Here is a 13489-nt window from a genome sequence, read left to right on the forward strand (position 1 = left end):
AGGAGAGTTCGGAGTCCAGGGTGACACCCAGACAGCGGGCTTGAGAGGTAGGGCGAATGGTAGTGTGGTTAACAGTGACATGTACATCTGGGGGGTTCAGGGATAGCCGGGTGGGAAGATCATAAATTCCGTTTTGTCTAGATTTAGTTTCAGGAACCTAGCGGACATCCATGAGGAGATGGCTGATAGGCAGGAGGACACCTTGTTCATGGGTAGTGGTCGAGATGTCAGGGACGTGGAGGTAGATTTGGGTGTCATCTGCATACAGATGATAGTTAAAACCCATATGGACTAGGCATCGCCTAAACTGAACATAAAAATGCTTAAGTAGTCAGCTACTGTAGAACTACTGGCATGCTCTGCCGCCTGTCTGTGCATGCTTGGCTTTGTAGTTTCCTCAGACTACTACAGCGATATATGGGGACCTATGTAGTGTCTGTCTGCAGGGAGACTTTAGCAGCATACGGCGCCCCGCAAGCAAAAGACCTAAGTGGTAAACAACTGGGCGGGATAACAAGCACCCAATCAGAGACGGCGCTCTTGAGCCCTTTGCAAAGTGTTAGCCAATCAGAGATCAGTCACATGCCGAGTCCGGGAAGCGGAAGTTGCAGGGAGACGGCAAAAGCGGTGTAAACATTTTTTCTGTATGTATATCTGTCTGTGTGTATGTCGTGACGTCTTGCCCTATAGTGGTGTATATGTGCACAGGGAACGCTAAGCACTGGGGAAGGGGAGGCATCCGCCGCCAGCTATGTGCTGGTGCTAATCAAAGTAGTCTTATCATTGGACAGATCTGCCTGAGTGTCGGCTCTAAAAGAATGGGAATATCCCGTGTCCTCGTCCCCAGAGCTGAGGACAGTCCAGCTACACTCTTCAGAGCTGACTCTATTAGCTGCAGCCTGTGTATATTTTGATTTTTGGAATGTTTACGTTTGTATTGTGTAACAAAACAACATGGCTGCTTGTCTCCGGTAATGCCACCTGGGGCCTCTCTTTGTACACATTTAGATAAATACACTTATGTAATTTGTTTGTATATACAATGATTTTCCATGGGCAGATAGCATTGTAAAATCAGATAGAATTGTCAATATCTGCGCCTTGCCTACTGAAATAAACGTGGGCGCTAGTCTAATTTAGGGGACCACTCATAGTGAAATTCCGCCAGCATGATTGGGTGGATTGCACCCCCTTCGAAGTGCAGGTTTCAGATAAGTTGTAAACTATGCCCACACTATTCGGCCAATTACAATGCTCTGTGCTATAGAGGTTTCCTGCTGGGTCTCCTGAACTAGACTAGCACTGAAGTTGGAGCCTCAGCTCTAACGCAGGCCTGACCAAAGCAGCTGGTATTTGTTAGCCCTATTCCTAGACTTATTTTTTTTTTAAGGCTTGATCTTGAGGGGTTATAAACTTTTGGACAGTTTTTTATTCCAATCTGTGCCCCCTATCAGAGAGATTTATCCCCACTTCCTGTTCCTCTAAACTTCATGGAGCTTTGTGGCTTCATATAGCCCTAGTTTAAGCTTGGTTATTATGGATATTCAATAGAATACTGGTTTATATTTGAAAATGCAAAAAAAGGGTTTTTGGAAAAAACTTTTTTTTTTTTGCAAAATAAAAATATTTCCTGCACGATTTGTAGTTGCTGATTTATCCTCAACAATCACAAGTTCCCTCCTTGCTGTCTTTCCCCTCCCAGTTGATCTGAAGCCATGGTATGGCTCCCTAACCACAATCATTTTTTTTAAAATATAATTTAAGGAATACCCGAAGTGACATGTGACCTGATGAGATAGACATGTGTATGTACAGTGCCTAGCACACAAATAACTATGCTGTGTTCCTTTTTTCTCCAATGAGTTATGGGTCACCATGAGCTTGCTGGTTAGTCTGTACCTATATGTATGCCTACACATGCATTTAAAATTTTACAATTTTTATTAATTAGTGAGGGCCTGTTTCCACTCTCGCGGAAACGGCCGCGAATCCGCAGAGTTTCCCCGCAGGCAAATCGCGCGGGGAAACTCTGCCATAGGGGATAACGGCGCCGCCGGCCGAATCGCTTGCAGTAGCGATTCGGCCGGAAACCCCCACAGAATTCGCGGCGGAGGCTGCGATTCCCATAGCCGTGCATGGCACGGCTGATGGGAATCGCCTGCGATCCCGCCCACCCGCTCAGTGGCGGCGTGCGTCTACGAGACGCACGCCGCACTAGTGGAAACGAGCCCTGATCCTTTAAGGTGAAAATTAATTATACAGTCTTGATTGTACAATCTTACCAAATATATGTAATAAAAGAGTAATGAGTGAATAAACTTTGGATGGATACTTTAGGTAGTCCCTCATATAACACAGAAGTGTTAAGATTGTATAATGAAGGCTGTATAATTGATGGGCACCTTTAGGCTGGATTCACACTGTGCAAGTTTTGTAATGCATGCATTATAATGTGTATTAAAGTGAGTCTGAAGTGAGTTCAAACAAACAGATATTTACCTATGGAGAGGGAAGGCTCTGGGTCCTATAGAGCCTACCCGTTCCCCTCTCGGTCCCTGTGTTCCAGTGCTGGCTCCCCCATTAGCAGTCTCCCACTCTGAGGCAGAGACCGCTCTATGCCTCTGCAGGAGGCTTTGGGAGCCGAGTGCTCCTGAAGACGGGCTTCTCCGTACTGCGAATGAGTGCACATGCTGTCTCGCGCATGCACAGTATGGAGCCGCCTGTCTTCGGGAGCACTCAGTTAGTATGGTGACATAACATCAACAGACAGAACAAGACAATCAGTGAGATATGTATTTTTTTTCTTTTGTTACAAATTTGTTGCAGATACCAAAAACATAGTTTCATGTTGCATCCTATTTTCAACAAACTTGGAAAATTCACAATGATCATTTCTACAGAGCCCCCATTCTTCCATTTTGTACCTGTGTGACTAAAGGGCCAAGTTGCTCAGGCTGAATGGATGTGAACAATTGATGAAAATTTCTGAATTGGTGGATCAAGTATTTACTTTTTATTTTGCAAAAAAATAAAATCGTTTTTTTTCAACTTTTTCTGCATGAATATTTTTAAATAATAATCTGTGAATTAGGTATGTACACAAAGTCTGTTAGAGCTTGCACTTGGGTTACTGACTTCCTGTAAAAAACAATAACGTTTAAGTACCAGCACAATACATTCATAACCTGTCGCAAGTGTCAGACCACTGCCCACCAACTGATGATAGACCAACATGATAAGGTTTTAAAGACTTCCTAGGGTATAATGTATTATACATTTAATTTAAACCTCGTGCTAACTTAAAGTGAACCCAAGGTGAGAGGTATATTAAGGCTACCATATTTACTTCCTTTTAAACAATACCAGTTGCCTGGCAGCCCTGCTGATCTATTTGGCTGCAGTAGTGTCTGAATAAACTTGTCAGATCTGACAATAATGTCAGAAACACCTAATCTGCTGCATGCTTGTTCAGGGGGTATGGCTAAAAGTATGAGAGGCAGAGAATCAGCAGAACTGCCAGGCAACTGGTATTGCTTAAAAGAAAATAAATATGGCAACCTCCATATGACTCTTATCTCGGGTTCACTTTGAGCTAGAATCGGCGATTGCATGGGTAATTAACTAATTTGTTTACCGGTAAATTGGTATAGTTGCTAAACTCCACCCCCATCTGCAAAACTACCGTGTTTTTGTCTAAAGTATTTCCTAAGCTCTGTGACCACCCCCAGCTGTGTTGCCTTTGTCCACCTTCAACTTGGTAGACACCTACAGGTGGTCACAGGGCTTCAGAAACACTTAGGCCCCATTCACACTTGCAAAACGCTAGCGCTTTTGCTAGCGTTTTGCTCTGGTGATTAACATGAAAAAAATTCGCCATTCACACTTGCCGATTTTTTTCGCGATTGTCGCTTCTATAGCACTAAACGCGATCGCCGGGAAATCGCCTGAAAATGGTGCAAAATACAAATTTGCGTTTGGCGATTTGCGTTAATCGCCGGCGATTAATGCAAATCGCCCAAGTGAGAACGGGCCCATAGGGTATTATGGCACTAGCGCTTTAAAAAGCGATAGCACTTGAGTGTTTTGCCAAAATCGCCGGCAAAACGCTCAGATGTGAACGGGGCCTTAGGGCAAAAACAACCACGTGCTTTTGACAATGGGTGGGCAGAGTTTAACAATAATTCTGATTTACCCGTGAGCGGATGAGTTACTTACCCATGTACGTAATTCCGATTCTAGCTCAAGTTAGTGAGGTTTAAATTGAATATATACATCCACATTAAATGTATACATGAGGTTTAAATTAAATGTATAACTTTGATTCTCATTATAGTAAGCCTCTGCATGTGTAAACTCAGTCCTCAGGTCCCATTCATGCACTTGTATGAATAGAAAATGTATGATAGATTTTGATATAGTAAACTTCTGATATAGTGAACTGCTTGGCCAGGTCCCTTGAAGTCTACAGTAAAGGGGATTTTACTGTAATACATTACACCGTAAGTGGTCTTCTTATCATTTGGTCTGAAAAGAAGATTGTTTTAGGGCAGCAGTTTGAGAACAATCACTGCACAGACATGCCAATTGCCTCCCGTCCAACCATCATTATTGCTGCGTGTTTCCATGGACAGTTGTTTCAACGTGCGGCATCAGCTGACAGAAATCTAATGTTGCGGGCTATATTATTCTGCAGGTTTTTTCCCCTGCATGCGGGTTCCGCATTAGATGTTAACAAGCTTATTGACTAACTGGCTGTCACGAGGTGATTATGTATTGCTAGCTCTGTCACACTTGCAAAAAATGTCCAAAAGAGATAACTGCGTTATCACACTAATTAAAACTAAAATTCATTTTTAAGTGTACCGAACAGTAACATTTTTCTGGCATTTTCTGGTATGTGAGATCTTGTAGTATTTTATACTGTGGAAATAATAACAAAAAGTCTCAAAGAGTATGAATTTTATTAAACCTTGATAGAGCGTTGACATTTCCATAGTGTTTCACAGGCCTAGTGCACACCAGAGCTGTTCAGTCGCGATTTCAGATCCGATTGCGGATGTGGAAACACTAGGGTAATGTATTTCAATGGGGCGGTGCACACCAGAGCGGGAGGCGTTTTGCAGAAACGCATACTCCCGGGCTCCTGCAGATTTTGGATTGCGGAGGCGTTTCTGCCTCCAATGTAAAGTATAGGGAAAAACGCAAACCGCTCTGAAAAACAGCAGTTCAGAGCGGTTTTGCAGGCGTTTTTGTTACAGAAGCTGTTCAGTAACAGCTTTACTGTAACAATATATGAAATCTACTACACCAAAAACGCTTCCCAAAACCACAAAATGCTAGGTGAAACGCTACAGAAAAATAAATAAAAGCGTTTCAAAATCTGCTAGCATTTTGCGGATCTGCTAGCGGTTTTTGGTGTGCACCGGGCCACATAGTACATTGAACAATCATTAAAGAGAAACTTTTGCGAAAATCATAAAATTTAAAACACATACAAATAAGAAATGCATTTCTCCCAGAATAAAATGAGCCATAAATTACTTCTCTCCTATGTTGTTGTCACAGTAGGATGTAGAAATCTGACATTGCTGCCAGGTTTTGAGTTAGTCTATCTCTCCATAAGGGATTCTCAGTGTGGCCTTTAGTCTTTATAAAGACAATCCCTGAAAAAGATTTATACAAAGACGCTGGCCAGCCTCCCTGCTTGCTGTACACTATTTTGGCAGTTGGATGGAGCAACTGCCATTCACTAAGTGCTTTTAAAAATAAAGCAAACTCTGAGAACCCCCCTATGAGAATATGGGCTAGTCCAAAATCTGTTGGTAATGACAGATTTCTACTTCTCATTGTAAGTGACAGGAACATAGGAGAAAATTAATGTTTGGCTCATTTTACTCTGGGAGAAATGTACTTCTTATTTGGATGTGTTTAAAATCTTAAGATTTTTGTGACCGTTCCTTTTTTAACTGCCTTACAATCTGTTGTAGATATACAAAAATACATAATAGCTTTGGGTCACTGTGAAGTAAAATGACCAATGGCATTGCATAGCAGTTAGTACATGGTTATAAGATGCATACTGGAGGGTTGCTGTCAGCAACTGTCCTCATATAATCACAAAGGTCACTTAGGAGACTTATATATCACCCTGCAACTGTGTGCATTCTATCTAAGCACCTGGGAATAAGGGAGAAAACATACAAGTTATGGTGAAGTAAATACTAGGTACATATTCCTATGTCAATGTCAAAAAGCTATACATTTTATAGTGGTATGAAACCCAGCATTTATTCTTTGCTCTAAAAGATTATTTACAGCATATTATATACTACCACCATTTTTTTTTTTACTAGAACAGCATTCAACTAGTTAAACACAGGACTTACAAGCTCCCTGCAGTGAAAGCTGGATGCATCCCAAACTGGAGATAACATTGTCTTGTGTTTACGTAATTGTATCAAGTGAGGAATGTAAACAGTCTCTGGCAATTCAGACACTCCAGAACACAGACAGATACTCAGAAAGCATTTCTGGGACATTACAATATAAATACACCAGTTATGAATAAAATGCAATGTCAGCTCTCAGAGCAAAACAATTGTACTTTGGGAACTTGTAATTCTAAATGAATAATAATACTTATGCACAAAAGCAAATCTGATAAACGTATGGGATATAAAAAGTAGGAAAACATTTTTTTATTGAATATTATGTCAGATTTTATACCGCTTTAAATGTTTGATAATCGCATACATTTACAAAATAACTTTGGGATAAGAAATATAAGTATTTCCTAGTTATTGCAATAAATGGTTGAATATCTTATTTTACTTGATTAGAATCTGTCAAAAAATTAAGAAAAATGCAAAAAATAGAATTTTTTTTCTCTGCAAAGACTCTTGACCGGGTTTATGAAAGTTCTTCCAGGGTTAATATCAGTGAACCTATAGTTAATTAGTGAGGTACAGATGATTTCACAACCGATATGGTAAACATTCTAGTGTCAGTTCAGGAGTTTTCCACATTGCCTAGAAATCCTCTGTGTGGAATCATTTAGGCCTCTTTTACATTTGCTTTGCAAGTGTGCGTTGGGTGTTACCCTGTTTTACTGTAGGGTAACGCAAAAGCAATGCAAGTCAATGGGGCCTAGCACACAGCATTGCTTTGCACCGGAAGTTTCCAAATCGCCACTGAGCTGACGCAAAGTCAGCAGTGTGTTACCATATGACTTCCACGGCAATAATCATTGGAGTCAATGGGCGACTTAGGAATTTTGTAGACGGGAGCGTGGTGCGTTGCGGCATGCATTTTGGACCAACAGGAATCCCAGTGACGTACTTGCTGCCCAGCAGGGAGTACATCAGTTAGCAGGGGGCAGCGCTGTGCGCCTGTCGGGCAGACCCTGCCACAGCATCATATGTTTGTTGTTTTTTGCGTTGCGGTGGGATGTGGGAGGAGCATCGCATCCCCACCACAACGCAAGAAAGAAATGTAAAACCGGCCTCAATGATTGATATGAACAACTTCTCCCTATTTCACTGCAGCTGACTAGGAAATCTGTACAGCAGTCACTATTAAAACTATCCCCTAAAGTGATCACTAACAATCATTCCAGACTTTGTACAGGCCTTAAATGGCACGGCTAACCTGGCCTGGATTCAGTAAAACAGTGAAAAAATGCCTCAAAACTAAAGGGCAGCGTCAACTTAGGAAATGACTAACCCCTAAACTTATATGACAAAAAGCCACAAATTACTAAAAATATATATCCTTCCCATGCACATGCCAACATGAATAAATATCAAACCAAGAAATAAATAATAATTGGCTCTTTGGTGCATGGAAAAGATTGAAATAATACTTTATTAATGTTAATCACATATATCCAAAAATACCCAAATACAATAACCCCTGAAATTCTAAAAAAAAAAACATAAAACCCATGATAACTCTCCTCAAGCCACTACAACACCAATGGGGCTGCAGTCCCCAATATGTCAGATAAAGAGTCCTGTTCCGTATACTGGATGATGAAAGGCAAAAAATATATGAATATATATATATATATATATATATATATATATATATATATATATATATATATATATATATATATATATATATATATATATATATATATATATATATGAAGTGTAAGTGGTAACACTGATTGATATTGGTTGTTAGTATTGTTGCAACAGCCAGATGATGCAGTTCATGGCAAGCGTGTGAAGAAGCCAGATAAGCTTATAGCAGCAGATAGCACGTAAATGAAAGCACAGCAAGCAGATGAACTTCCTAGAACATGTGAACATCAAATGAAAACTGATCCATTAAATGGTAGTGTCAACCATAAACACAATGACTTGAAACAAGCTGGTGGCATGAAGGCAGGCTGGCGACATGGAAAGCACACATGTGAATTGCAAAGTCTCCCAATCGCAGGGCATAGGCTGCTTGTGAATAAAGCTATTTCAACAGTGGAAGCACATGAAAAGGATGGAAAGACAGTCCCCCAATTGCAGGGCATGTGCAGCTTATCAGAGGCAATCTTGATGTATAAAGCATGGATGCCATATATTTACCAGTCCCTTATGAAAAATCCCAGCGAAGGTGCAGATGCGTCCTCAATGATGTATACGCCATAAATGCCACATACAGTGGAGGAAATAATTATTTGACCCCTCACTGATTTTGTAAGTTTGTCCAATGACAAAGAAATGAAAAGTCTCAGAACAGTATCATTTCAATGGTAGGTTTATTTTAACAGTGGCAGATAGCACATCAAAAGGAAAATTGAAAAAATAACCTTAAATAATAGATAGCAACTGATTTGCATTTCATTGAGTGAAATAAGTTTTTGAACCCCTACCAACCATTAAGAGTTCTGGCTCCCACAGAGTGGTTAGACACTTCTACTCAATTAGTCACCCTCATTAAGGACACCTTTCTTAACTAGTCCCCTGTATAAAAGACACCTGTCCACAGAATCAATCAATCAAGCAGACTCCAAACTCTCCAACATGGGAAAGACCAAAGAGCTGTCCAAGGATGTCAGAGACAAAATTGTAGACGTGCACAAGGCTGGAATGGGCTACAAAACCATTAGCAAGAAGCTGGGAGAGAAGGTGACAACTGTTGGTGCGATTGTTCGAAAATGGAAGGAGCACAAAATGACCATCAATCGACCTCGCTCTGGGGCTCCACGCAAGATCTCACCTCGTGGGGTGTCAATGGTTCTGAGAAAGGTAAAAAAAGCATCCTAGAACTACACGGGAGGAGTTAGTGAATGACCTCAAATTAGCAGGGACCACAGTCACCAAGAAAACCATTGGAAACACATTACACCGCAATGGATTAAAATCCTGCAGGGCTCGCAAGGTCCCCCTGCTCAAGAAGGCACATGTGCAGGCCCGTCTGAAGTTTGCCAATGAACACCTGAATGATTCTGTGAGTGACTGGGAGAAGGTGCTGTGGTCTGATGAGACCAAAATAGAGCTCTTTGGCATTAACTCAACTCGCTGTGTTTGGAGGAAGAAAAATGCTGCCTATGACCCCCAAAACACCGTCCCCACCGTCAAGCATGGGGGTGGAAACATTTTGCTTTGGGGGTGTTTTTCAGCTAAGGGCACAGGACAACTTAATCGCATTAACGGGAAAATGGACGGAGCCATGTATCGTGAAATCCTGAACGACAACCTCCTTCCATCTGCCAGGAAATTGAAAATGGGTCGTGGATGGGTGTTCCAGCACGACAATGACCCAAAACATACAGCAAAGGCAACAAAGGAGTGGCTCAAGAAGAAGCACATTAAGGTCATGGAGTGGCCTAGTCAGTCTCCGGACCTTAATCCAATAGAAAACCTATGGAGGGAGCTCAAGCTCAGAGTTGCACAGAGACAGCCTCGAAACCTTAGGGATTTAGAGTTGATCTGCAAAGAGGAGTGGACCAACATTCCTCCTAAAATGTGTGCAAACTTGGTCATCAATTACAAGAAACGTTTGACCTCTGTGCTTGCAAACAAGGGTTTTTCCACTAAGTATTAAGTCTTTTATTGTTAGAGGGTTCAAAAACTTATTTCACTCAATGTAATGCAAATCAGTTGCTATCTTTTATTTAAGGTTATTTTTTCGATTTTCCTTTTGATGTGCTATCTGCCACTGTTAAAATAAACCTACCATTGAAATGATACTGTTCTGAGACTTTTAATTTCTTTGTCATTGGACAAACTTACAAAATCAGTGAGGGGTCAAATAATTATTTCCTCCACTGTATATTTGTCAAACTCTTGATGCATCATCCAGGCAGGAATACAAGTACAGGCTCAGGAGTGGTGTAGAGGAGAGAAAGCACTGTCAGGAAAGCCTGACATGTTTCGCCGCAACTAGTGGCCTTTTCAAAGGCAGACAGCGATGGTGTATGTTGAGACGCCATAATGGCGTCCATAAGTACCAAATGCGGCTGCGCAGCCCCGCCCACCTCCCACTGCCCGTCACCACCAGAAGCCCACCTAGCAAACATGTGGGTGGCAAACATCCGGAGCGCAAATGTGCTCCACCAACGGCCAAAACCGGAAGCGCCAGCCGGCGCCAAACGGCGGACGTCAGAGGAGGTACTGCCCAATGGGGAAGACGGAGAGGGGAGCCAGGAACGAGCGCTGACAGCACAGCCGCACCAAACATACAAAAACCCTAACGAACCCAAACATCATAAATAAATAAATAAATCTTACAAATGTGCAATATCAACACCCGTCCCCAAACAGCGGACCGCACACAAACGGGGACAGAATGTTGAGCTCAAAATAAAAATAAATAATATAAATCTCAAGCTACAGCGCGGAAATTCGCGCTAACTTGGACACACCAAAACATGTCCACGAGTGCGAATGCCCGAACACAACACTAAACCAATATGTATACATATAGGAGGTAGAGAAAAACCAAACTCGTATAATAATATAACAACTGCGTGAGTGTAGTCAAAAACACCCCCCAGTATATAAAAATGGCCAAATTACAAAAAATAGCTACAGCCAAAAAAGGAAAAGGAGGAAAAAGTGGAACAGGAGAGGGTCAGAGGGCCTAAACCGCCAAGACCCTTGCAGATGGATAGCTAAGAATGTCCACAGGAGGGGGGGAGAGGAAAAGGGGAAAAGAAGAGGGGGGAAGGGGAGAGAAAACATGAGAAAAGGAAGGGAAAGAAAAGTGGTGAAGGGAGAGAAAAAGAAGGGGACAAAAAAGGAAGGAACCGGGAGGGGAAAGAATTGCTGTGTGAATTTGTCACCACACTTAATCGAAATAGTTGGAATTTAAAATTTACAATGGAATGTAATGATCATTCCATAGCATTTCTTGACCTTATGATTAGTGCTGGAGTCGATGGGTTCTTGTCAACCAATTTGTATCGCAAACCCACTGCATCTAATGCAAATCTTCATGCCAACAGTGCACATCCCACTCATACGATTCGCGGTATCCCCACGGGTCAATATTTGAGGGCACGGCGCAACTGTAGCGACGATATTACCTTTGAAAAGGAAGCAAAATTATTACGTTCTTGTTTTAGAGAGAGAGGTTATAAGGATCGCTGGCTGAAAAGGGCCTATAAACGTGCAAAAATGGCAGATCGTACAGCACTTTTGACTAAAAAGAGTAAAGATACCTCTAGTAGTAGTACCACACGTTTAATTACTCGGTTTAATGATCAAAACAGAGGTTGACAAGATACTCCGTCGACATTGGATGTATTGACAAATGATAAAGCTGTAAGGGAATTTGTGTCACCTTCCCCTCAGGTAACTTATAAACGCAGCAAAACGCTGCGAAATTTTGTAACATCGAGTCATTTCTGGGGCAAAAATGGTCCTCAGAGACATTGTACAGTCACAGGTACATATAGCTGTGGGGGGTGCATTTTTTGTCGGTATCTTCAAATTGGCAAGTTTGTAATGTTACCCAATGGGCAACAATGGAAACTACAACATTTTGTTAACTGCAATACCGTGGGTGTCATTTATCTACTGTATTGCAGATGTGGATGTTTTTACATTGGTAAAACATCAAGAGCTTTTAAAGAAAGGATTGAGAATCATGTGGGTGACATTGCAAACTGCAATTTCAAATCTCCAATCTCCAGACATGTGCATTTGGAACATAGAGGAGATCCTAGCTTTATAAGATTTGTAGGTTTGGACAGGATCCATGCGCATCCCAGAGGTGGTGACACTGATAGAGCCCTTTTACAGCTGGAATCCCGTTGGATTTTCAACTTGAATGCCACTGAATCAAAAGGGTTGAATGACAGCATCAACTACCGGGTGTTTTTACCCAAATAACTTCTGCAGATGGCTATATAATATTCGATATAGCTTAGTTGGTCATTTCCTCTCTGTTTCCCTACCCTCTCCACTCTTTCCTCCTTCCTTTCCTCACTTCCTGTTCCCCCTTTTATCCTCATTTTTACCCCTCCCGGTTCCTTCCTTTTTTGTCCCCTTCTTTTTCTCTCCCTTCACCACTTTTCTTTCCCTTCCTTTTCTCATTTTTTCTCTCCCCTTCCCCCCTCTCCTTTTCCCCTTTTCCTCTCCCCCCCCATCCTGTGGACATTCTTAGCTATCCATCTGCAAGGGTCTTGGCGGTTTAGGCCCTCTGACCCTCTCCTGTTCCACTTTTTCCTCCTTTTCCTTTTTTGGCTGTAGCTATTTTTTGTAATTTGGCCATTTTTATATACTGGGGGGTGTTTTTGACTACACTCACGCAGTTGTTATATTATTATATGAGTTTGGTTTTTCTCTACCTCCTATATGTATACATATTGGTTTAGTGTTGTGTTCGGGCATTCGCGCTCGTGGACATGTTTTGGTGTGTCCAAGTTAGCGCGAATTTCCGCGCTGTAGGTTGAGATTTATATTATTTATTTTTATTTTGAGCTCAACATTCTGTCCCCGTTTGTGTGCGGTCCGCTGTTTGGGGACGGGTGTTGATATTGCACATTTGTAAGATTTATTTATTTATGATGTTTGGGTTCGTTAGGGTTTTTGTATGTTTGGTGCGGCTGTGCTGTCCGCGCTCGTTCCTGGCTCCCCTCTCCGTCTTCCCCATTGGGCGGTACCTCCTCTGACGTCCTCCGTTTGGCGCCGGCTGGCGCTTCCGGTTTTGGCCGTTGGTGGAGCGCATTTGCGCTCCGGATGTTTGCCGCCCACACGCCCACATGTTTGCTAGGTGGGCGTGTGGTGGTGACGGGCAGTGGGAGGTGGGTGGGGCTGCGCAGCCGCATTTGGTACTTATGGACGCCATTATGGCGTCTCAACATACACCATCGCGGTCTGCCTTTGAAAAGGCCACTAGTTGCGGCGAAACATGTCAGGCTTTCCTGACAGTGCTTTCTCTCCTCTACACCACTCCTGAGCCTGTACTTGTATTCCTGCCTGGATGATGCATCAAGAGTTTGGCAAATATATGTGGCATTTATGGCGTATACATCATTGAG

General features: G+C 42.2%; 1 protein-coding gene across 2 annotated transcripts in view; it reads left to right on the forward strand.

Moving 5' to 3' along the window:
• Window positions 1-563: 563 nt before the first annotated feature.
• DCAF11 (DDB1 and CUL4 associated factor 11) overlaps window positions 564-13489 on the forward strand; it is a 66985-nt gene continuing 54059 nt past the window's right edge. Inside the window, exon 1 of one of the 2 annotated variants that reach the window (XM_068242454.1) lies at window positions 564-644. The gene's annotated coding sequence lies outside the window, so the exon portion shown is untranslated. The remainder of the gene's footprint in view (window positions 645-13489) is intronic. The other variant, XM_068242459.1, reaches the window with a different exon arrangement.

The sequence above is a fragment of the Hyperolius riggenbachi genome, chromosome 1 (genome assembly GCF_040937935.1).
Source record: "Hyperolius riggenbachi isolate aHypRig1 chromosome 1, aHypRig1.pri, whole genome shotgun sequence".
In the NCBI taxonomy this organism is placed as follows: Eukaryota; Metazoa; Chordata; class Amphibia; order Anura; family Hyperoliidae; genus Hyperolius; species Hyperolius riggenbachi.